The sequence below is a fragment of the Sarcophilus harrisii genome, chromosome 1 (genome assembly GCF_902635505.1).
Source record: "Sarcophilus harrisii chromosome 1, mSarHar1.11, whole genome shotgun sequence".
NCBI lineage: Eukaryota > Metazoa > Chordata > Mammalia > Dasyuromorphia > Dasyuridae > Sarcophilus > Sarcophilus harrisii.
Window position 1 is genome coordinate 435,779,792 of NC_045426.1, and position 26,099 is coordinate 435,805,890.

The 26,099-nt window shown below is 32.3% G+C and overlaps 1 pseudogene; it reads left to right on the forward strand.

Annotated features, from left to right (window-relative positions):
- Nucleotides 1-3,468: 3,468 nt before the first annotated feature.
- LOC100922696 lies at nucleotides 3,469-19,213 on the forward strand (annotated as a pseudogene).
- Nucleotides 19,214-26,099: the final 6,886 nt, after the last annotated feature.

Genomic DNA, 26,099 nt, shown 5'->3' on the forward strand with positions numbered 1-26,099 from the left:
TCTTCTTCCTTGATTGGATTGATTTGAGTTGACATCTAAGAATATGTTTAGCATTATACTATGGAATTCCAATAAAGATCTCCTTTGAGAAACAGGTAAGATTCATTTTTTAAAAAAGATTTCTCTCAGACTAGCAACACTGAAAGCTCTAAATTCTTAGGAGCCCTTTACAAACTCCTCTACAATATGCATTAGTTATGTGCTTGCATAAAAATGCCATGATCTTAGTGTAATTGCTAATTTAATTGGCATTTTATTCTGTCTCTATCAATAACAAATGACAGAATTAAGTTTCCGTTAAAAGACAATCATCTTGGGCATTTTATATAATTGATGCATAATCATATAGTTTTAAAATGTTAAAACAGATTTAGATTTTCATTTAAAAGTCTATAAGCTCACAAAAAACTTAAAGAGTACAATGGGTACTTAATCAATTAAGTACTTCTTGAGTCCCCAAAACAGTACAAGGCATTTAGAGGAGGATGAGAGTAGTATAGGACATATTCGTCCTCTGAAAAATCCTGCAATGAAATTTTGGAGAAAAGATAACATTAAGGAATAATACAAAGCAAAATAATATAAAATCAGACTCTCAATTGTGCCCTACAGGTAACATGTGCTAACAGAATTCAGAGAAAGGAGAAATCAACAGTGGACAGAAATATGTTCCTTTAAGGCTCTTCTAAAAAAGGTGCTTTTTCTCTGGGGCAAAAAAAAAGCTGCTTGCTTTCTAAAGAGTAAGAAATTAAATCTGCAGTTTTCATCTGTCAATTAGTCAGTCAACAATAATGGTTTCTAAGGTGCTTTCCAACTAACAAATTTCAATTCTTTGAAAATATGAAAATTAAATAGGACACTATTCCTGACCTAGTTTACAATATGGCACATACATAAACATAAAATAACACATGTTACCTGAATAAGAAAGGTAAAAGCCAAGTTCTGCTCTGATGAGGAGAAGAAGGAGGGAAATTAAAGAAAAGCTCAATGGATAAATAAGAATTGGTGATGACCTTTAGAAAATATGTAGGATTTCAATACTTAAAGATTGGGGTGGAGACATTCAACCCACATGCATCTTCTCTCCAGCTCTAAAGTTATCATAAAATTTACATCTTGTTCCTACTTTGCACAGCCAACTAAAAACCAAGAAGAATCATGCCCCAAATATGGAGATATAAAATTCACTTTAAGGAGTCTCCATGCATGCATATAAATCAAAAGGATTTTCTTAAGACTGACAAAAGTAATGAAAAATTCAATAAATGATAATAACTGATCAATGCTTAACTAGTAGGGAACTTACTGAACAGTAAGGATAATGAGACTGTTCCTAAGAAAGTCACTGTGACTTTTGGGCTTTGGCAAATTCACTGTAAGTTAAATAATGAACTTTTATGTTGCCCACAATTTTTTTTGAATTCATGATGAGAGAATTACCTAATTCATTTGAGAAAGCAAAGGTAGTCTCTTAAGGTTGCAATATATGAGCTCTTTACTTCAGGTGGAATATTCTTCATAAAATAGAATTCACAAATGATTTTTCTTATCACCCATGAAGAAATATAAACTAATCCGTTGCCATTTTTTTATCTCAATAGCCTTTTAATTGACATTCTGCTTCAACTAATGAAAAGCCACCTGATTCACAGTCACAGCCTTTAGAACTTTATTCTGGCCTTGTCAAGACTGACTAAAAGAAAGTTGAAGCTTATAGACTGATAGCTGAAAATCTCCTAATCCAAAGTCAGTAAAAATCTTCCATTTCCAGACTAAATATATAACCAAGATTCTTTAAACCTTACTTCAAGAGGATTTAGAATGACAGATAACAACATTCAAGAAGGATTTGATATAAACAAATTCTAGCCTTAAAAATACCTTAGTATGTGTGATTTTACCCTAGAAAATATATGAACAGAAAAAGAAAGTTAGGCTGTATAGACTTTTAAAAAATTTTAAACATGAGAGCGTTTCTTTTTTTATAATTCAATTTTCTCACAATCCTCAAAAAAAAAAAAAACCTTGAGCTTAAAGCCACAATTCAGTGTATTATAATCTTGGATCCAATGAAATATATATATACAACAGATAAAGCAAATTCACCAAAATATGGCAGATTATAACTCTACTCCAACCGTTCAAAAAAAGTAAATTCTCAGCACAAATGCATTTTGAAATATATGTGTGTGTGTGTGCATACATACATATATTTGAAGAGTATATAGTGTGTGTATATGCATAATTCAAAAGCATATATACATATATACCAAATAAATAGTGATAATTGGCAACACTATCACTCATAGGTTGTGGAACCCAATTCTACGTCCTCTCTTCTTAACAAACATTTTTACAAGATTATAATAATTACAACAAAATAAAGGAAGTCTTTATCAATGAAAACCAGAGTTTAAGTATCAAGATCAACAGTATGTAGAAGTATTGCAAGAGGGAATATTATTAAAGAGCAACAATCAGAGTCTTGTTGAGGGTAGAATGGGGAAGAGAGGGTAAATAGTCTATGTGCTGATGCTAATTGAATTTTTAGATTCTAAGTATCACTTGTTTTTCCAAGTAGTTTTAGGAATAAGAAATAGTCCATAGAAATTTAATAAATGATGGACTGCAATTCAGAAATTAATAAAATGAAGAGCCAAAGGAGTGGGACAGTTCTAAGTATGGGAAAGGCAAATGGTAAAAATAGTTTTGGGATTAGGGTGTAACAAATATATTAAAATAATACAGAATACACAATCTGCATCTGGAATGGAATCACTGTAACACTACTGTGTTCTATAGCATGACATAATGGTTAAATGTCATCTTTATCAAAAAAGATAAACAAACCAAGAATGTTTAGAACTATTTAAAGGAAGGAAGGAAAGAGAAGAGAAAAAGAAAGAAGAGAAAGATCTAAGCAAGGTAAAATATTTTGAAGTGAAGACAAAATGAAGAAAAGATCTGAAGAAGCACAGGAACATCCTGACCTTTGTCAGCAGTTTAGAGAATGGGGGGGGAAATATATATATACATATATATAACTCAGAGAAGAGAGGAAATAAAAACCACTGACCACATATAAGATATGCATTTTTTCCCAAAGTGAGCTACAATCTCTTATGAAGAAATAGCTATTTGTCCTTTAAGAAATGCTGTGGATTCAAAAGTGTGCTCAATTTAGAGAATATCTAATAAAAGCCAGAGAACAAATTCATCCTAGAGGTTGGTAACTCACTGCTGAGTTCTTAGGCAACTATTTTTAGGATGATGACAATAAAGTGTTCTGCTCTTTTTCCAAAATGTGAAGAAAATCTTCTGATATTTGTCAAACTGGGTAATTTCTGGTGACTCACATAAACAGAAAAGATATTGCCAGAAAGAATCTAGAAAACATCAGTTAAAAATATGATATCTTGAAAAAGAAAATGAAGACACCAGGAAAAAAGGTGGGTTTGAAAAAACATGGCTGCTACCAATTTAAGGCAAAAAAATAAAATAGAAAGGCAGGTTTGGGATGTGAAAATTGGTTTAAAAGAGAGTATATTTCTTGATAACAGTTGTACTGAAGGAGTAATGAAACAGATGCTCAATTATCCTTTAGGAGGTATCTACAGTTGGGATTCTTTTCAATAGGTTGTTCCATGTCTTGTACCCTGGGACAAGTTGTTGTGTGAAGGCCCTTTAAAGACTTAAAGAGATCCATGACATACCCCACCCCATTCTGGAAATATTAAGTACTACATGTCAAGATCTATTCTAGATGCTTGGGATACCAAACGAAAGTAGAACATATCCTGTACCCCAGCCAACCTGCACATATATGGAATCACACAAAATAGAGAGAGACTATGCAGAAGGTGGTATTTAAGATGTATTTTGGAGGAAATCAGTGATTCTAAAAGGTAGTGGGAAAGAGAGACAACATTCAGTATAGACTTGAAGTAGGCAGTGCAAAGACAAAGAAATGAGATGGTATATTGTGTGAAATAAAATAGGAAAGTGAGTATGACTAGATATGTAGACAATGTGGAAGATAATAATTTGTAATTAAGCTGGAAAGGTAGGAGTGGGTCAGGTTTAGAAGATCTCAAACGCTCCAACAATAAGATGTGTAAAGATCCTCAAGGCAAGGAAACCACTGGAATTTATTGAATTAGGAATAAGATAGAGAGACACATACTTTAAAGGGGGAAATGCCTTTTGGCAGCAGTTCGAAGGACATATTAGAATGGAAAGACATTTGATAGGGCAAACAATTAGAAGATTATTGCACTAGTCAGAGAAAGAGGGGAAGAGGTTCTAAAATAGTATGTCTGTGTGAATAGAATGCAAGCTGATTTTATAAAAATAGAAATGACAAGACTCAGCTACAAGGCTGAGACACCGAAGAATTATCATGATAGTATATTGGGATGACTAGAAGAATCATGGTTCCTTTAATGGAAATAAAGAATATAGATAGCATTTACATAACTCTTTGAGTTAGACCTTAAAAACTGAATCATGCTGCCCTCTCTCTTTTTGATTCTCTCACAGGGCAAGAAGTGTTCTCTCACTAGGCTCTCTATGAAGATGTAGGGGAAGAGTGGTACTTTTCCCAATACCAGTCTAGTATGGGGTCCCACAGGACATTTCAATAAACCATAAACTCAGCTGAGTGAATTGAATCTGGACCATGGGATGTCTTATTGCCTCCTCTGTTTTGTGTTTCCTTCTTTGAATATATATGAATAAATAATAATTCTGTGATAGGTGTAACTAGCCTTGGAGATTCATTGTGAGTTTAAGAGAATTTAAGGTCTCTCAGAGCTGAATGGAAAGAGTTCCTATATCAAAGAGGATAGTAATCAACAGGAAGATAAGCACAATGCCTGGCCAGCTTGTCAAAAAACATATAGCAAGAAGGAATTATTTAAATACTTTAGAGCTGAGGTAAAATACAAAATGCCTATTCAACAAAGCTGCAAAATGCTTCATGAGTTAATGCTTTTAAATCCACTATCCAGGAATGTGTAACAGCAGTTAAGTTTTTCCTCATTTTTTTCTGTCAATTAATGCTTGTCTTTTATGTTTCTTTAGGTTGGAAGTAATAAATAGATGTTCTATATCTAATCTATATTGTACATCAAGCACCTTCCAATGCCCTCTCCCTTAGGGAAATCATAGATATAAACCTAAATCTAAGCTTTAAGTTATTTTACCCAAACCTGTGGGATGGGAATTTTAAAAGATAATGAAACAAAAGAGTCTGGTTCCTCGTTTTAGCAATCAGGCTTCCCCATCTAGTTACCCATTTCATGAAAATCACTGTGCCCTTGTGAACATATTCCTATTTGTTGAGAATTAGTAGAGAAGGAAAGAACTCTGGGTCCATCAGATATACTTATTATCGTTATCATTAACATTGTCATTTATAAAATATAAGCAAACACTGAACCTAGTGATCAAATTTGAAATGGCCATTCAGCACTCATAAAGAACAATTTGCCAACTTAAACACTATTTCACCTGTAGAAAGCTTAAGTTAATTTTATCCAAAAGAAGATGTAATACCACCAACTCTCTTTTTAAACCATGAAAAGTACACTGATTTTCTGTTCAGAAAAATGAGAGTAGTTGTGGGGTCCTAGAATCCGAGGACCATAGAGCTAGAGGTAGAAGAAAAGGAGGAATTCTCTATTCTTATGTTCTTATTTTATAAATAATGACACTCAGACTCAAAGAGTTATTTGCCCAAGATAATTTTGTGACCTTACCTTAATACCTTAAGTATTAACTAACATGTATTCAGCATTCTGTAGATACTTAGCTCAAAACACAATATCTCTTTAAATCCTCCCAAAAATTCTATGAAATAGGTAGTATAGGTGTTATTATTTTCTTTATTTAATTATTGTGGACACCAAGATTAGAAGAGATTAAATAGTTTACCCAAAAACATATAGTTACAAACTGGGATTGCTAAGAACTTAAATCTGGGATTTGTGCTTTCAAGTTCAATGTCTTTTTATTCCATAATTCCCATTCTATTTCAATCAAGATCCCTACCTGCTCCACTCCCAAACAACTGCTAGACTGATTTAGCCTAGACAAAGATTTTGAAAAGATAAATTCAGATTTATTATCTGTACCTTGTCTACTCTTCAATTACAAATTTAGCATCTCTATGAAAAACAGCAATCACTTTTGCATGCATTGATTTTTCCCCTGCTAGGATCTCATGCAGTTTATTGTTCATGACTTAATTAACCAGAGTTCTATAACTTTAATAAAAACTAACTCAATTAAGTTAATTTAAATTTATTCCAAATTAGTTTGCAAGACTTGCTGAAAGAAGCTAGAAAGTAAAAGCTAACAGAGCAAAAGTTATCCAATAGGAAGACCTTCTAATTGCCAATTTAAGGAAAGGCCTAAGTAAATGAGTAGCTATTTGTTCAACAAACAAACAAGAATAACTTTTGATCATTGACATAATGAACAAGTGTAATTACAAATATTTAGCCATATAGATGAATAATGAGACGATACTTATGAACTATGCATTAGCCTCTTAATCTAACGTAAATTCCAAGTACTAGCTAAATGATCTTAAACTGCCATCGAGAAGCATTCATCAGAAAAATGGAACAAGGTTAAACTTCCACCAAGAATTAGCACCTCTCTGTAACCTGACTCAGTCAGCACTTATTTTAGTCAAATGTAGCAGCCCACATGTGATTTGAGAAGGGAATGGGGAAAGTGGAAATGAGCATTTTTATAATTAGTGCCTACTATGTGTCAAGCACTCTGCTAAGTAACTTACAAATATTATCCCATGCAAGGTAGATGCTATTATTATTCTCCTGTTACTGTTCCCATTTTACAGTTGAGGAATGAAAGATAAATTGAAGTTAAGACTTGCCCAGGTTCATATAGCTAATAATTGTCTGGGGCTAAATCTTCCTTCTCAATCCACTGTGCTGCCACTAATTTTCAAAAGCCCTGGAAATAATCACTTAGCCAAAATAAAATTTCTCCCACCTAACTCCCCCAGTCTGAAAAGCCTTAGTCATTAACCTCAATGTTTTGGATTCAGACATTTTCTACAGGTAACTGCGTATTTAAAAGACAGCTCCAAATCCTTTTGCATTCACGAGTTCATCAATTCCCTGAGAGAGGACTCTTATTCTCTGTGAGTCACTGGCCTCAGCACTAAATTTACAAATACCAGTGAGCAAAATAGCTCTTGTTCTCAACAACTTTACATTTTAGTGAGGGAAAACACATAAAGGGAATAGTCCTTTGAAAACTGCCTATTCATAACCCTAGACTATTTATCTATTGAAGAATGACTCTTAATCGTATAAACATTCATTCTATCCATATGTTGAATAAGATACATTTTTAAAGAAAGTTGATAAAATGATTTTTTCCTAATTACCACTATCCTTTTAATTTTAAAATATTGATGCAAAAAAATTCTAACTTTACATAAGATTGTCAATTTTATCTTGTGTGATTCTCTCTATTAGTTTTTTAGTTATGAATATTTCCATTATCCATAGGCAGAAAGATAAATTCTTCCTTGATTATCTAATTTCTATATGATAGGAACATTTAGGGAAGATTCTGGGAAGGTGGCAGAGTAAGTAGGTTGGTAAATTTCAAACTCTCCTGAATTCCCCCACAAATGGAACAAATTTGAGCCTCAAGATGAATGTAGCTCGTAAAAAATCAGAGTCGTGGGGCAGAACTGGAGTCCTCCTGATACAGTCTGAGAAGATCTGAAGCCTGGGCTGGGGATTAACTTGTTTGACTAGACACAGCTGACTAACTCAGCAGAAACTTCAAGTGGAAACTCCTTGGGCTAGTTGGATGTGACTGAAGCCTCAGGAGGAAACCACAGAGACTTTCACCTCCAGGATTGTCCAGTTTAGGTTTGCATCTGGGAAGACTGAGCGAGCCTCACTGATTAGGAATGTGGGACCCAGCTGTGCTGCTGAGACAGAGCCCTAGGTGAGAAGGAACCAGCACCCGGTGAGTACAGGCAGAGGCAGCAGTATGCTGCTGACTGTGGCCACTTGCAAGAGAGTGGAGTTCTTGGTTTGGGGTTCCTGGTCAGAAGGGAGAGCTAAAAGGAAGCTTGAGGCACCATTCCCCCACCCCACGATTTGAGGTGCATACACTAATACCTCCCATTTTAAAAAATGAATTGGCAAAGAAGAAAGAACCCCACCATTAAAATATATTATGGGAATAGGAAAGATCAGGATTCATCTTCAGAGGAGGACACTAGCAAAAAAAAAAAAAAAAAAAAAAAAAAAAAAAAAAAGCTTTTATCCCAAAGAGTAACATGAAATGGCTCCCTGCCCAGAGAAAATTTATAGAACTCAAAAAAGAATTCAACAATCATAATAAAGACATTGAGGAAGCAACTAGGTGGTGCAATAGATAAAGCACCAGTCCTGAAATCAGGAGGACCTAAGTTCACATCTGGACTCAGACACTTCCCTAGGCAAGTCACTTAACCCCAATTGCCTCAGTGGGAAAGACAGTGAGGAAAAACTAAATAACAAAATAAAAACCATCCAAGAAAAACAAGAAAGTTATTGGAAAAAAAAAACTTTAACCAATTAGAAAATGAGATACAGAGTCGCAAAGGTGAAATAATGTTTTGAAAATTAGATTTGGGCAAGGGCAAGCCAGTGAAGCTATTGGAATCCAAGAAATAACAAAACAAATTATAAGGAATGAGAAAATAGAACATAATGTGAAATATAAGAAAAATGGTAGATAAGGAGAACAGATCAAAAAGAGAAAATATAAGAATACTTGGACTGCCAGAAAATTCTGACCAAAAAGAGAATCTTGGCACAATAATGCAGGAAATAATCCAAGAAAATTGTCCTGAAGTGATAGAACATGAGGGGAAAGTAGAAATAGAAAAAAAAATTACCAATTACCACCTCAAAGAGATTCTATGTGAAAAATACACAGGAATATTATTTGCCAAATTTTTAAATCCCCAGATCAAATAGAAAATTTTACCAGAAACAAGAAAAGCAATAATTCAAATATGCTGGAGCTACACTTAAAATTATACAAGACTTTTCAGCAGTTACAATAAAAGAAAGCAGGTCCTAGAATCATATCTACCGGCAATCAAAAAAACTAGACCTGTTGCCAAAAATACCATATCCAGCAAAATTATCTATAATTCTGAATGGAAAAAATTGATATTCAACTAACTTGCAGATTTTCAGGATTTTCTATTAACCAAATCTGAACTTACCAGAAAATTTAACATATAAGAGCCAATATGAAAAGTCAATTTTAAGAAACTTAATATGAACAAACATGAACAAATTATTTGTTTTTGATAGATGTATATATACATGTATGTATATAAGATTCATATCAATAATACAGTAGCTCAAAAGAAAGATTGGCAGAGTTAAGGTAAAAATAGAGATCATGTTATACAAATGAGATGCAGAGAAAGACCAGACATAGAAGTATTAGATGGGGTTATACACATGAAGGCTATATCACCCTCCAAAATCTATAAAGAAATAAGGGAGAAGGGATAGGCAGAAAGGAAAGCAAATGGTGGGGAAGAAGATAAGGAAGGGATCCTAAAGTGGGAGGAGGTTAAGTAATACCACGGCAAGTTATGGAACAAAATTTAATTAGAGACAGCAAAGATAGAGAAGACATGTGTTTATGTGGGGTGGGTATGGGTATAAGTGTGTGTATATTACTATATATCTATATATGTATAAATATATCTTTTCTTAAATGTAGCTTGCTTGGGAGTGGGGGGGGGATAAAAGTGGGAAAAAGAGTAAATAAGGGTGTGCATCAGAGAACCAAAGAACACAAAGAAATAAAGAAAAAATGATCAATCATGAATATAATTATTTTCTTGATACTTTCTTGATACTTGCTATTTTGTTGTTATATGTTTTGGATCCTCCCTGACATTCTGCTGTGCACATGACAATGATATGACCATTTATATCTAAGCCATATAACCATTTAGAATGTATCTTAAAAATTAAAATAGCATTCATTTAGCACTTTAAGGACTGCAAACAATTATAATCTCATTTTAGCTTCAGAACATTCCCGGGAGGTGAGTGCTATTATTATCCTTATATTACAAATGAGGGAACTAAGATAGACAGAAATGGTGAAATGTTCAAGGTCACACAGCTAGTAAATGTCTGATGCCTCACTGGAACTCAACCCTTCCTGAGGCTAGACCTACTGCTCATCAACTTATTTTGGTATGTGGTATAAACATAAATTTATTCCAGGCTAATATACAGCTTTCCCAACAATATTTGTCAAAAACTGAGTTGTTCTTACAATATTTATGAAACACTATCCCAGTTTATCAAATGCTAATCTACTTTGTATATTTCTTTCATATTTCATAAACTTATCCTATTCCACCACTCAACAATTTCTTTTTTAAAAGAGTACCAAATCCTTTTTATTAGTACTACTTTATAGTATGGTTTGAGACCTTATACTTAGATATCCCTTTCCTTTCCACATTTTTATTATTACTCTTGAGAATCTTAATCATTTGTCCTTCCATATGGATTTAGTTATATTTTTTTCTAGTTGTATAAACTATTCTTTTAGTCTGATTGAATACAACTGAATAAATAAATTTAGGTAGTGTCATTATTTTTTATGATGTTGATTCAACCCAAACATGAGCAATTAATATTTCCCCAGTTATTTAGCTCTATATTTTTTCTCCAAACAATAATTTATAATTTGATTCATATTGTCTCAAGGTGACCCTTGGTAGTACACTTCCAAATATTTTGTAACTTCTGAATTGATTTTGAATGAAATGTCTCTGTCTAGCACATTTTGCTTGGTTTTGTTATATATAAAAATCTTGATGATTTATGTACATTTATCTTATGTAGAATTTTCTTTCCGGAGCCCTTTATCTTTTTTTTAGACTTGTAAGTTATGGGATCAAATATATCTTGTCTCTGACACTTTTGAAATCTGCTTTTTTTTTTTTTAACACATGTCTAACTGTGACAAAAATTCTGTCTGTGGGCTATCTTGAACTCCACAATGCTATACTCCCTTTTTTCTGAAAGGACTTGTCAGTTACGTCTTCTTATTGAGATTTAAGTACAGAGTTTTTTTTAAAGTCTTTATCTCCCTTCTGGAAGTAAACTCATCATCAAGGCATGTCAGGAATATATCTCCATTTTTAGTGAGAGGAGACTTATAGCAGTTGTATAGATGAAATAGAGCTGTTTATCAGCACCCCATTTCGTCTCTCAATTTTTTGATTTGCATCAAAAATTCACCATCTGTTTTCTCCATCTCGTTGGATTGTCTATACTACACTTGGACAACATTTCTTTTATCTTTAATATTATTCAGTGTCTCCCCCACCTCAGGTTCATGGATTTCTACAGTTCTCGACATACAGTGCTATTCCATTGTCCTTCATGCCACATCTCTGTTTCTTTATTAGATTTTCAGTTGGATCCAATTGCTCATGAACTCATTTAGGGTTTTCTTGGCAAAGATATTGGAGTGGTTTGCCATTTTCTTCTCCAACCCATTTTACATTTGAGGAAATTGAGGCAAACAAAATTTAAAGTGACATATCCAGAGTCGCACAGTTAGTAAGTGTCTGAGAACAAATTTTGAACGGAAGAAGAAGAGTCTTCATGACTCTAGGCACAACTATCCCTGCTGAAAATATTATACTTTCATTCCACATGTGGACTATTCCATCTAATATTAATAGGGCCTATGATTTCATCCCAAGATCACTCTAAAGATATATGTGGATATGGATATGTGTGTATATATATCCAAATCTACAGTCAGCATGTCTAACTCTGCCAAAAATTCTATCTATAGGCTATCTTGAACTCCACAATGTTATACTCATTTTTTATCTAAAAGAATCTGTCACTTCTGAACCATCACTCATGTCTGATTGGTGAGATTCAGGTACGGTGTATCAGTTTTTCTTAATCCTGATCTTCTTTCTGGAGCTGACCTCAGCAAGGCAAGTTAGGAATATAACATATCTCTAATTTTAGTGAGAGGAGACTTCTAGCAGTTGTATTAATTAATTAAGTTTGTGTATAAATGAGAATGTTGAGGAGTGGTGTGAAGGATGCCATAAAGGTCATGTACAACAAGAAAAAAGTGGTCCAGTCTAACTAGTGGCAAGAAGGATTGTTATCTATATATTGTGAAGAGAATGAGCACCATCTAACACATTGAGTAGATGTGATGTGATAAATTTATATAATATTGAATAAAATTGCACAGGATGGGCATGAATGATTGGGTCATACATATAATATATACGTGTGTGTGTGTGTGTGTGTGTAATGTTAAATACATTTCAGTATAATTGGTTGTCTTTACAATCTTATGTGTTTTATTTTTATTTTATACATTTAATAACTTTATTCTGAAAGGGGGTTCATAAATTTCACCAGATTTCCAAAGGAATCAGAATATAAGAAAGTTTAATGAACCCTGGCAAAGAGAAATCAAGGCATTATTCTTGACCTAGTCCCAGATACTTCTTCAGGAATTTCTGGAGACTTATTCTGCTGTTCTTTTTGTTATACTTGGTGTTCTCTAAAGGATATAATTAGTCATCCTTTTCTCTAGACTTTTATTTTAAATTTTCACCTCCTTGATCAGAATGGCAAGTCTTCTGACTTTCCTATGTCTCTTCCCTCTTTTTCTCTCCCTTTTATTTAAGCTATCAGTCACATCAATTCTTCTTTTTATCTCCATTGTCTTTTCAAGAGCCTTATCACTTTTCTATGCATAATACAGTTCTAGTCAAAGTATAGAAGATAAAAGTAATTGTTGATTCACTCAGAAGGTTCCTCATCACTCAATTCCAAGGTGGTAGATATTTTGGACAATTATGGAAACCTTATTATTATTGCCTAAAAAATTTGTTCTAATGGTACATCATCATTTCTCTTGATAAGAATTTTTAAAAGTTAATCAGCAAGCATTTGTTAAGTCTCTAGTATGTAGCAGACATAGATGACCATTATTTAAATACTTATGAAAGGCAATGGAGTTCATCTTTAAAAGATTCTATTCAAAAGCCTAATGTTGTGATTGTTAACCATATTAGAGCCATACAATTATACCACTTATTTCTTTTTCAATTATTCTTGATTTGTATTTCATGACTTTCCCCTAACTTCTATAAATGCCAAATTATTGTATGCAACATTAATTTAACTGGATCAGGTTTAATGTTCAAATCCTCTATTAATAAATTAATCTGGACTTCAAAAGATAAGGTAATAAACCCTGTTAGTCCCAAATTTTAAAGTGATAGAACATATTCACAAATTATATTTTAACTTAATTCTCCAAGAATATCTGAAGGACTTCATTACTTACAGAGAACTTTTCAAATACATTTACACAAAATTATAGAAATCAACCTTAGGAAACTATTCAACTATACCTAAACAAGAATCCTATTTATAATATTCTTTCAATGCAATTCTTTTATATGCTATATTGATAAAGACACTTCTAGTTATGTGACCCTAAGTCATTAATTTTCCATCTATGTCAGTTTCCTTATCTGTAAAATAGAAACAATACCAGCCTCTACTTCATAGGTATGCACATCAAATGAGTTAACATATATAAAGCCTTATTAATGTATAGTGTTTATTAATGTATAAACCTTAAAGTATTCTATAAATATTAGTTGGTTGTAGTAATAGGGGTAGCAGCAGTAAAACAATGAATCTTTGTTTCAGGAAGTAGCTTGTTTCACGAGTCATTAAAGAATCTCTGCTATCTCACAAAGGCAAATCATGCTCCTCTATTTCAATTCAACTGAGGACCCAAATTATTTGACTTGTACAATATTTGTGTTAAATTTATGCCCAAATATTCATTCTATAAGTTATCAACTCCCTCAATGACAGTAGCAATCACTTTTTACTAAATGTTTCTCACTGTAATAAATCATCTAATACTAACAAAAAGTCATTAAAGTTATCCATAATATTCCATCTCTTATGACATATGATTTTTGACATATATCTGGGAGATTATAATGAAGATCTTTTAAGGCAAGGTTTTGCTCTACTGAATCAAGAGTTTTTGTTTTTGTTTTCCCTAGTAGACAGACAATAAGCACACATACAACTCATTCTCTATTTTTCAGTCAATTATAAAAATGTTTCTTCTGTGAAATATTGCTTTCAAAAACCTCCCTATTCCCTTCTGATATGCTCTTCAAGCATTTTCTCAATCCACATGTGAATTTTTCTTCTGAAAAGTATGTATAAATGGGAAATGGTACACAGGGAAATAACTATTTATAGTCCCTTGATTTATTTTTGGAGATCCTTTTTCTGGTGATTATTGGACTTATCATAACCTTCGGCAATCATATCACTCACCTTATCAACAGACAAAGTATTTGTTAACTGCAATGGGTTTTAGGGTATCTGTTTTAAGATAATTGAGCTAATCAGTTAAAATTATAATAATGCATTTCAATATCCTTTCCTCTGTCCATTTCTCATTTTAGATAAATAATTTATTTAAAGTCAAGGTAGAATTGCTTCAAATTTATATCATAGCTTTTTCTCATTTATATTCTTTATTTTAATTTTTCCTTTTACTTTGATCTTTGATCTAGCAAATTGGCAATCTGATTTTACAACAAAAAAGTGGGGCTCAGGCACTGATCTGACTAAATACAGCATTTAATGAGCAATTTTCTATCATTAAACTATAATTAACTTAAAATGTGTATGTATATGCATGTGCACACATAATGTTATTTTGTTTGCTCATTGTCTTATGCACTGTGATTTTTTTTCTTAAGAAAAAAAGTGTTAATGAAATCTAGACAAGAGGTTAATAACAATTTAACCTCTCCAAAAGTAGAATAGACTGCTTTGGAAAGTAGTGCCCAGTCTCCCAACAAAATTCTTCAAGCAAAGACTCTGTGACTAATCGTGGGCAATGCTATATAAGGGTTTCTTTGTCAGAAATAGGTGGCCTCTAAAATCCTTTCCATTCTTAGATTCTATAGAATTCTGACAATACAGTGCTTTGGGAAGTGTTCCAACTAGCTTCAATTAAGCTGTCCCCAATTAGGATCATTCCACAAGGGAATCTTCAACCAGTGAAGCTCAACTGTAGCTATTAAACATATTGGGGCTCCTCCAGCTGGAGCAATAAACATAGGGAAGGCAGACTGGCTTTAATGGTGCATGCTTAAAATGTCACCTGGATGCTAGTACAAGACTTATTCCATATTTTCTAATGTTCAGAAGAGTGCTCAGATGACCCATATATTTGTTCCACTATAGCCAGTGATGGGAAGAATATTAGAACCCATATTCAATAAGCCAGTGAATTAATGGAAATTCTCCCGTTTGATTGATGATGGATGATAATTCGAATAGTTAAGATCGATATGCTATTTGAAGATTTACAAAGTTCTGGGCATACTTTTTTTACATATAATCCTCAAAACAACCCTGTGAATTAAATAACAAAATATTATTATCCATAGTTTATATAATGCAAGGTTCAGAGTAGCAAAGTGATTTTGGATAGAGTCACAGTAAGCTGAAGCATCAAGTCTCCTTTTTACAGCGTCTTTGTTAAGCCATTCCCCAATTGATGTGCAATTTTTTGCCACCACATAAAAGAGCAGCTATAAATATCTTTATGTAAGTTTCCTTTTATATAAATCTCCTTTTCCTTTTTATTTTATCTCCTTGGGGTATAAACCACATATTGGCATTTCTAAGTCAAAGAATGTGCAAGTTTATAGCCTTTTAAGCAGAGTTCAAAATTGTTGTCCAAAATGATTGGAATAATTCAAAGCTTTCCCAATAGTGCATTAATGAACTTATTGACCCTATAAATAGTGTTCCTATTTTCCTAGTGATTCTCTCCACAACGAAAAAACTATAATGCTATAGGTACTTATACAATAGTTAATACAGTGATCTATCCAAGCCTAAAGAAAGAAACATATGTTCAGAAGACAATCTCCAATAAATGAAGAACTACTAGAAAATCTCAAAATGATAGTGACAGCTGTGATGAGCATGAATGTGTAAAGCCTGAATGTGATAAGTCTAAAAATAACCCCACTGAAGAGACCTCCAAAGTCATTCAGTATTTAATATATGTATCATGTACCACTGGAAGGGCTTTTTTCTTTCCCAAAAATAAAACGCCGGAGTGGTACCCTTAATATGTTAAAAGTACTAATTGATTAGGAGGTAAGGCTAAGCAGAGATGGTTCTTCTGTTATGATTAACACTATCAATGACTGTGATGTGGATCAAAGACTGGGGATGACTTTTATTTGAATGACTACAATTGGGAGGAACATAATGGTGGGGTATTAATAGGACTGCCTATGATAGGGATGAGCACTAAGATCATTGCTAAATCATTGTTTTCTCATATTTTAAGAATTAAAATTTTCAATGGGTAAAAAAAAATCTTCTTTAGCATGGTCACTTTTTTCTGTCATCTTAGCCAATCTCATAGGCATAAAGATGGTACTTCAAAAGTATCTAATTTTCTAATTATTGGTGATTTGAGATCTTTTTATGTGACTAATGATAGCTTTGATTTCTTACTTTGAATACTGCTTGTTCACATCCTTTAGCCATTTATTAACTGGAGATAGAGCTGAACAAGTTATGGAATAGCAATGTGATGGAATACTATTGTGCTGTAAGGAATTATGAGTAGAATGTTTTCAGAAAAATTTGAACTAATGCAAAGTGAAGGGATCATAATCAAAAGAAAAATGCACACATGAATGACAATATTGCAAAGATAATCAACTGTGAAAAACTTAGTAACTGATCAATACAAGAATCCACCACAAATTCAAAGGACTCACTATATAAAATACTACCCATCTCCAAATAGAGGACAAATAGTGTCCGTATGCAGATTGGAGTATTTTCCCTTTATTTTTCTGGATCTTTTATTTGGAACATAGTTAATGTAGAAATATGCTTCACATGACTTGATAAGTAAGATGGGCACTATATTTCTTGCTTTCTCAAGGAGTAATATAGGGAAAGAGGGGAAGGGAAGAAGAGAATTTGGAATTAAAATATTTTTAAGTTCAGTGTCCTTTCAAAAAATCATAGGAACCAAGATAGTATATTTGGTGTCGTAAATACTAATGAGAGCACCAAGTCCAAGCTCCTGATTTTATGAATGAAGAAACTAAGGCCCACTAAATGATTTTTCCAGTTTCATAAGGAGTAACTAAGATTCAAACCCAGGTCTTGTGGCTCCATTTCAGTATCATTTCTATTTTCCTACTATTCCACTGCTGCTACAGAGAGCCTTCCTATTTAGCTATTTAATTATCAACTAAGATTTCTTTACTTTATAACTACTTGGAATGAGAATGGAAATAATAACCTATTCCAACCCCATTCAGCTCCAATGAGAACAATATCTTATAAAATGAATCAATGAGTTATGAGATTATTTTGAGCAGTTGGCTTTCTGTCACTAACAAGGCTGAATTCCTTAAGTCAAAGCTGACTTTTCATGTACAACGAAGCAAAACATTCCACTGTTTCTCAGAGCTAGCATAAAACTGGAAACCTAGAAGGTGTGGTATTGCTTCCAGCTCTCATGGAGTACTAAGGAGCAAACTATAGAGATTCTGGGGGTAGGGGAAGGGAGGAAATTTATATTTGATCTGATTATAGCAGAAGTAATGGGAAAGACATAAGGAAGCTTAGCCTTGACCTTCTCTCATCTTCTTTTCCTTTCTAGCACACTTTGACAGGTTTTTTTAACCTTCAATATTTATGTCTCTGCTTCATTTGGAGTTGGGAAGCCTAAATTCTCATAGTAATGAAAATCCAAATGAATTTGAGAAGTAATCTATTTCCATCCTATTTCATCCTAAATGTCTATAAGTCTTACATCTTTTTTGTTACTATAAGAATTATATTCTCAAGTATGTCTTAAATAATTGGAGGTAAATTCGTTGTTAAATTCATAGTTAAACCACAAAATATATAATTTTAAATGATAATCTCCAGGAAATTTACAGATTTATTTCTATAACAATCAAATTATCCTGAGGGCATTTTATAGAGCCAGACAAAATAATAAAATTTATTTGGAAGAAAAAGTTTTAAAATTTTAGTGGAATTAATGGAGGTGAAAGAAGTAGCAATAAAAAGGAATAGTAGGAAATGAGTAAGCAGAACAAAAGATTGGATGGTAGTTTCAAAAACTGACTACTTAATTCAGAAATAACAATCGTTGGAAAGGCTAGACATTCTAATTTTACATTTTCTGAAGTTCTTGATTTACTAAAGCTATTGCAGCCACATGTTAAAATTCTTGAAGAACATACTAATAAACATACAGTAACAGAGAGCAATAAATGAATGCTGCAATATCATAATGGATAAATATAATGCTATTAGAGTAGAGCACCCTCCTAATACAGCACAAATTCTTCATACTTTCTTTAAAAGGCTCAAAGAATACACCAAACAAGAGCTCTTTCAGTAAAAGGAAACTCTGTTGCATCATAGGAACAGTATTTCTGAACCAACCAAGAAAGTTGTAGAAATGATTCCCCAGATTCCAATGTATTCCCAGAAAGAGATAAGAACAATATATAAAGTGCACATGTGGGTAAGAAAGATCATAGAAGTACCATTTTGCTACATGTGATGTTGGATCACCATCCTGTTGCTGTTGCATTGGAATTGGACCAAGAAGATATTAAACTACCTCCTTCAGTAATTATAGATTCTCAGTAGAATAAAACATTAAAGCAAAGAGAAGAAAATTAATTGGTCCATATTATGGAAAGAACTTCATCTTTACTTTCCTCTCTTGATTCAAGGAAGACAACACCATCTTTTCTTTCAAGCAGAATTGAAATTTTAGATATGAAAATGGAGAATATTTTAGCCATTATCCAAATATGGTACAAAAACATTGCAAATGATGAAGGAGAAGCATTAAATAATTTTAGAAAATCAAAGAAAATTTGGACTGGATCTTCAATAAAAATGGAATGAATTAAAGAGAAGGCAGCAGCTTGAGAGAGCTTCCAAAAGCAAAAATCAAAGTGCAAAAGTTGAGAGTAATACATCTAAGATGTAATTTTCCTGAATGCAACAGTCTCTAAATAGTAATCTTTTTTTGTCTGAATGATCTGAAATTTTCAAAACCATTATTTAAATGGTTTTGATAAAGTCAATTCCATAAAGGAACATGCTGGGTCAGAATACATATTCTTAAAATACTAGTTTCTCACTATTATAAGAAAATTATTTTTAAAAGTTTCTTATTTCAGATCTTTTGACTGTTCCACATGTCTATATTATACATTTTAAATTTTTCTTCTAAATTTTATTTGTGAGAAGTTGTAATAACTGGTCTAAAATATGTTTTTACTTTTTTCATTGAAGTTAGTAAAACTTTCAAAAGAAATTTGCACTTCTGACTTAGAAATGCTCAATATGATCTTTAAAAAAAGAAAAATGCCAATTAGAATATTTTCTATTGCAGGAAAACTGGGACATTGATGCATTGTTGGTGGAGTTGTGAACGAATCCAACCATTCTGGAGAGTAGTTTGGAACTATGCTCAAAAAGTTATCAAACTGTGCATACCCTTTGATCCAGCAGTGTTACTACTGGGCTTATATCCCAAAGAGATCATAAAGAAGGGAAAGAGACCTGTATGTGCATGAATGTTTGTGGCAGCCCTCTTTGTAGTGGCTAGAAACTGGAAACTGAGTCGATGCCCATCAGTTGGAGAATGGCTGAATAAATTGTGGTATATGAATATTATGGAATATTATTGTTCTGTAAGAAATGACCAACAGGATGATTTCAGAAAGGCCAGGAGAGACTTACACGAACTGATGCTGAGTGAAATGAGCAGGACCAGGAAATCATTATATACTTTAACAACAATACTATATGATGACCAGTTCTGATGGACCAGGCCATCCTCAGCAATGAGATCAACCAAATCATTTCCAATAGAGCAGTAATGAACTGAACCAGCTACGCCCAAAGAAAGAACTCTGGGTGATGACTAAAAACCATTACATTGAATTCCAATCCCTATATTTATGCCCACCTGCATTTTTGATTTCCTTCACAAGCTAATTGTACAATATTTCAGAGTCTGATTGTTTTTGTACAGCAAAATAAAGGTTTGGTCATGTATACTTATTGTGTATCTAATTTATATTTTAATATATTTAACATCTACTGGTCATCCTGCCATCTGGGGGAGGGGGTGGGGGGGGGTAAGAGGTGAAAAATTGGAACAAGAGGTTTGGCAATTGTTAATGCTGTAAAGTTACCCATACATATAACCTGTAAATAAAAGGCTATTAAATAAAAATAAAATAAAAGAATATTTTCTATTAATTTTATTGTGTTGTAACAACCTAGAATTATTAGTTGCTCTATGAATCATAATTTAAAATTACAGTTGTTCTATACAACACTAATTTTCATATCATTCTCTTTTTTAAAAAAATTATGCCTTTTTACATTTCAGTTATTTCTAGAACTACTTCCTTTCTCTAGTTGAATCCTTTCTCAGAGTAAAATAGCTAAAGAAAAACACCAGACACAAGTGACCATAACTGATAATAATATTCTCCCCTGGTATAGTCTACTACCCCTTTGCCGAGAAAGAGAAGGTCACACCTTAATGGTTTTAAAGACTGAATCATAAAACCATAGAATTTCAGAACTGGAAGTGACCTTATTAGATCAAACTTATTTTATAGAAGAGAAAAGTGAGATGCAGAAAAATTAAGTGACTTAGCAAAAATCACAAACTAGTTACTTGACAGATCTAGCATTAGAACCCATTTCTGATTTAGAGTCTACTCATTTTTTATTATGCCACAAATCCTATAGACGATTTTAAATATTCCAGATTGTAGTTAGCAACTTAACCAAAAAATATATATATATATAGATATAGATACATAGATATAGATATAGATAGATAGATATGAATGGGGACAAATGTATATGTACACATATACATAATATATACATACCAAAGAAAAGATGTTTCATTTAATAATTTGTTTCAAAGTACTATAAATTAGGATGACAAGGGAATTTTATAAATTATAGCATAAAATGAAGATAATTTATTCGCCTTTTATGTATTTGATTGTAAATCTGCCAGATTTGTTAAAATCTGCCTTAATTTACTACTTTTCGCTCTTCAGTAGAATTCCCACAAAAATCAGCATTAAAAAACTTAAATGGTAGTGTGCCACATCTACCAAAATAAAGTAGGCTATCTATCTATCCATCTATCCATCGATCAATGTGTGTGTGTGTTCTGTGAAATGCTTTAAGACTCTTCCAAGTCTTTTTTTGAAAACCTATTCCAGTGTTTTTAGGTTTGGAAAATTCAAACCTTAATTTCTAAAAGTAAGTTTCAAAGTATATCTTGCTCTTCTTCTTGAATAAAAAGCAATAAAGAAGAAAAATTTTGAAATAGGGATAGCATTTGAAACCTCAATCAGTAACCATCAAAACTCTTTTTAGTGGTAATTTAATATTGTGTGATTGAAATGACCAAGCTTGTCCTCAGAAAAGAGAGGAGAAAATATACCCCCTTCTCTTCTTTGCAAAGGTAAGAAACTATGAATGTGTAATATAGCATATACCCAATCAATTATTGGTTAATTTCTCTGAGTTACTTCCTTTTCTTTTTTCCTTTTTGTTACAAGTGATAGCTCACAGAGTAGGGAAGGGGAATGAATGCATTTAAAAATGAAGGCAATGTAAAAACAAAATATACCACTTTTTTCATTTAAAAATCATGTTTTCAATTTATATAGGTTGTTTTAGTGGGTTGCATGTTTTTACTATGCTAGAAATTTTCCTAAAGTTTGTATGCTCAATATTTTTCTTGATAAAAGTTGTCCATTTATCTAGTATATTTCAGCCAGCAAAGTTTCCTGCATCATTGACTAGAGAGCAGGAAAGTAGTTATATTGTTAACATTTCCCCCACCCTAAAAGCAATGTCTTAAACAAATCTTTCAGATAATATGTGCAACTTTTTATAGAAAGGAGGATCTTTTAACACTACCCTCAATCCTAAATTAAGCAGATTAAGCACTTCTATAAATATAGGGTATGTTATGAGGAAAGCACAAAATAATAGAGAAATCCACTTTCTCTGAAAAAGTCACAAATCTGAGTACTTCAACTATGTGTTTTTATTTACACATAAATATATAAAAATATAAACAATATGTATATGCATTTGAAATTCATATATATGATTCAATTAGAAGGTAAATTGGATCCCATTAAAGTGAGGTATGCATATATATATATAATATTATATACATGTACTGTGATATAGATGCATATTTGAGTGTATATATTATATATAGAGATATAAAGTGAAGTATATGTATATACGTATGTATTATACATATGGCATATAGACATGTATATGTGTGTATGTGATGTAAAGGATGACATGACAAGACTTGGCATGGGGTATGTTTGATCAAGAAGTATAGGAAACAGAAAGGTGCCCAGAAATGACAGGAGGCAATAACAGGCAAGTCTAACCACTATCTCCCCTTAGACCCTGATGAAGACAAGCTGCTCAGCCCAAGAGCCTAAAAGCAGTGCCTCCAAACCAGCAGATATGCTTTCAGGCCAGTTGCCTGAAGCCATAGAAATAATTGTGAAGAAGGAGCTAAACTTTATTAAAAGCTTTTTCTGCGTTTATTAATGTAGTCATAATTTTTTTTTTACTTTTAGAATTGATGTAATCAGTTATGTTAATGGTTTTCCTTATATTAAAACATCCTTGTATTCCTGATATAAATCCCACTTGATCATAATGTAATTTGTATATTGTACATTGTATATTATATAATGTATATTCATAATATGTTATTGTACTCTTTTAAAAGGCTAGTATTTTGCTTAAGATTGTTGCATTCATATTCATTAATGAAATTAATCTATAATTTTCTTTTTTCTGTTTTAACTCTTCCTGGTTTAGATATCAATGTGATTTGTTTCAAAAAAAATTTAATATAATGCCTTTTTTTAATCTATTATTCCAAATAACTTATTTAATATTGTAATTGGTTGATCTTTAAACATTTAATAAAATTCATTTATAAATCCATCTAATCCTATGCTTTCCTTTTAGAAAGCTCATTTATGTACTGTTCAATTTCTTTTTTTCTAAAATAGGTCTATTTAGATATTTCATTTCTTCTTTTACTAATCTAGCCAAATTACATTTTTCTAAATATTCTTCCATTTCACTTAAACTGGGCAATATTTCATGCTATTATTCAAGATAATATCAAAAGGGATATGTGACCTAGAAATAAAGAGAAATTTTACAAGTAAATTAGAAGAACATGAAACATTACTTATCAAACTTGTGGATAAGCAAATAATTTATGAATAAATGAGAGATAGAGAGCCAATTTAGGTGTGAACTAGATAATTTCAGTTACATTAAATTAAAAAGGTTTTGTACAAACGGAACAAATGTGGAAATATCCAGAAAGTAAAAATTACATTGTAATGATAGCAATACTATATGATGACCTACTATGAATAACTTAGCTATTCTCAGCAACACAATAATCCAAGACAATTCTGTAGAGTTAATGATGAATGGTGCTATTCATCTCCCCCCCAAAAAATAACCTTGGAAAGCCTGCATGCAGATCAAAGATATTTGGGGTGGTGGTGGTGGAGGTTGTCATAGAATGACTTACATGGAAATGTTCTGCAAGACTTCACATGTATAACCTATGGCAAATAGCTTGTCTTTTCAATGGGAAGTGAGGAAGGAGGGAAAAAGAGAATTTGCAACTTAAAATTTGAGGGAAAATGTTTAAAAAATTTACATACAATTGGGAAAAATAAAATATTAACTAAGATTTTAAAAAAGAAATAAAAGGGAAAATGATTTAGTTTATCAAATAAAGGTATATTTAAAATACATAAAGAACTATAATCTATAAGAATGTCATGCCCCAATTAATAATAAATTATAATTTATATTATATATATATATATTATATAAATAAATAACATGAATAATGATAATAAAAATAAATAAAATGTCATTTTTCAATAACAAAATCAAAATAATTTATGAAAAAATACCCTTAATCATTATTGACTAGAAAACTACAAATTAAAACTATCTCCAGGTATCATTTTTACCAAATTGACTACAATGATAGAAGGGAAAGTGACAAATGTTGAAAAAGTTATGGAAAACTTGAGATACATTTATTGTTGGTAGAATTGTCATATGATCTAATCATTTTGGAGAGTAATGTGTAATAATGCCTAAAGAATTATTAAAGTACATACATATCCTTTGACCTAGCACTACTACTTCTTGATCTGTTTCCAAAGATGATTAGGGGGAAAAGAAAAAGAAGTTATGTGTTCTAACATGTCCAGTTCTTTTTATGGTGGCAGAGAAGTAGAAATTGCAAAGATGCCTATCAATTGGAAATGGCTGAACAAGTTGTGATATAAGATTGTGATGGAATATTGCTGTGCTATTAAAAAATGATGTGCTCAGTGATCTTAGAAAAACATAGAATAATTTCTTGAGATAATGAACAAAATGATCAGAAATAAGAGAACAGCAGTATTATTTTAAGAACAATCCTGAGCAAATAAATTATTTTATCTATTATAAATACCCAAATTAAGCATAAATGACACATAAAGAAAGATGCTATCTGCATCTAGAGAAAAAACTAATAAATAGAAATATGCATAGAATCATTTTACATATAGATTTTTGTGTTTAATGATAGCCATCACTAGGGTGGAGGAAGGGAGGGAAAAAAAGAAAATTATTTATTAATTTTCTTGTATATTTCAAAGAAATTGCAAGTTGTGCACAATAGCTTTGCAGTTTCATATACAATAAGTTTTTGTACTGTATTATGAAAATGCTTGTTTTATTTCACAAATTATTTTTATAAAAAAGAAGGCACTGGCTTCCTTCCTCACCACCACTACTACCAACTGCTGACAAGTTGCCATCAGCCAGAAGACGGGCATGGGAGTCCTAGGAGTGACAACATCTTCACCAGTACTGTTTTCAACACAGATTACATGGCCATCCTCTAAGAAAGGGACCACCCATCCCTACCAGCTTCTACACACAAGCAACCAGGACAAGCAATCCAGCCCAGTGAAGCAACAAGAGATCCTGAAGAAGTAAAAGAAAGAAATGAGTCAGGCCAGTCAAATTATTCCCATTATCTTAACCATCTCTCACTCCCTGAGGGAAACAGTCTAGGATCTTGAACCCAAGAACTTGGGATCAACAGTACTTCTGGCCCAGTTTCCCCAGCCATCATCCTGCGAAGGAATCACTATAATTTGGTCACTGTTCCTGCAAATTCTACAGTCACAGATACTAAAAACCCAGGGATTTCTTTCTACCAAAGTCCTTGGCTCTGTCAAATCAGAAACTGATATGTAAGTAGAAATGACATCAGACAGACATTTGATTTACTGTTTCACTACAATAACAGGACTTTTTTTTAATAACTTATAGATGAATCCTTTTATATGTTTTGTCTCCCCTTCAAAAGTGAGCCCCTTGATAACAAGGTTCATATTGTTTTGCTATTTATTTCCCCAAATTAGAACAGTGACTTGCACATAAAGGTTGCTTAGTAAATACTTTTCATTCATTCATAATTATATCAGTGAGTGAGTCAAATCCCAAAAAGTGATGCATCAGAGTAACTTATTGACAATATGAAATGGGCAGGAGAACTAGATAAAAAGACAATATAATTTTACAGGCAGTTCAGAAATTATAGTACAGATGAGGCCTTTGACTCAAGATAAGTTTGTATTCAAAGGCTCAATGGAGATAGTTTATATTTCTATAGAGATTTGTAGTTATATAGTAATTTATACACTTTATAACATTTGATCCTCATAACATACCTGTGAAGTTGGTAATGAAAATATTATTATTCCCTATTTA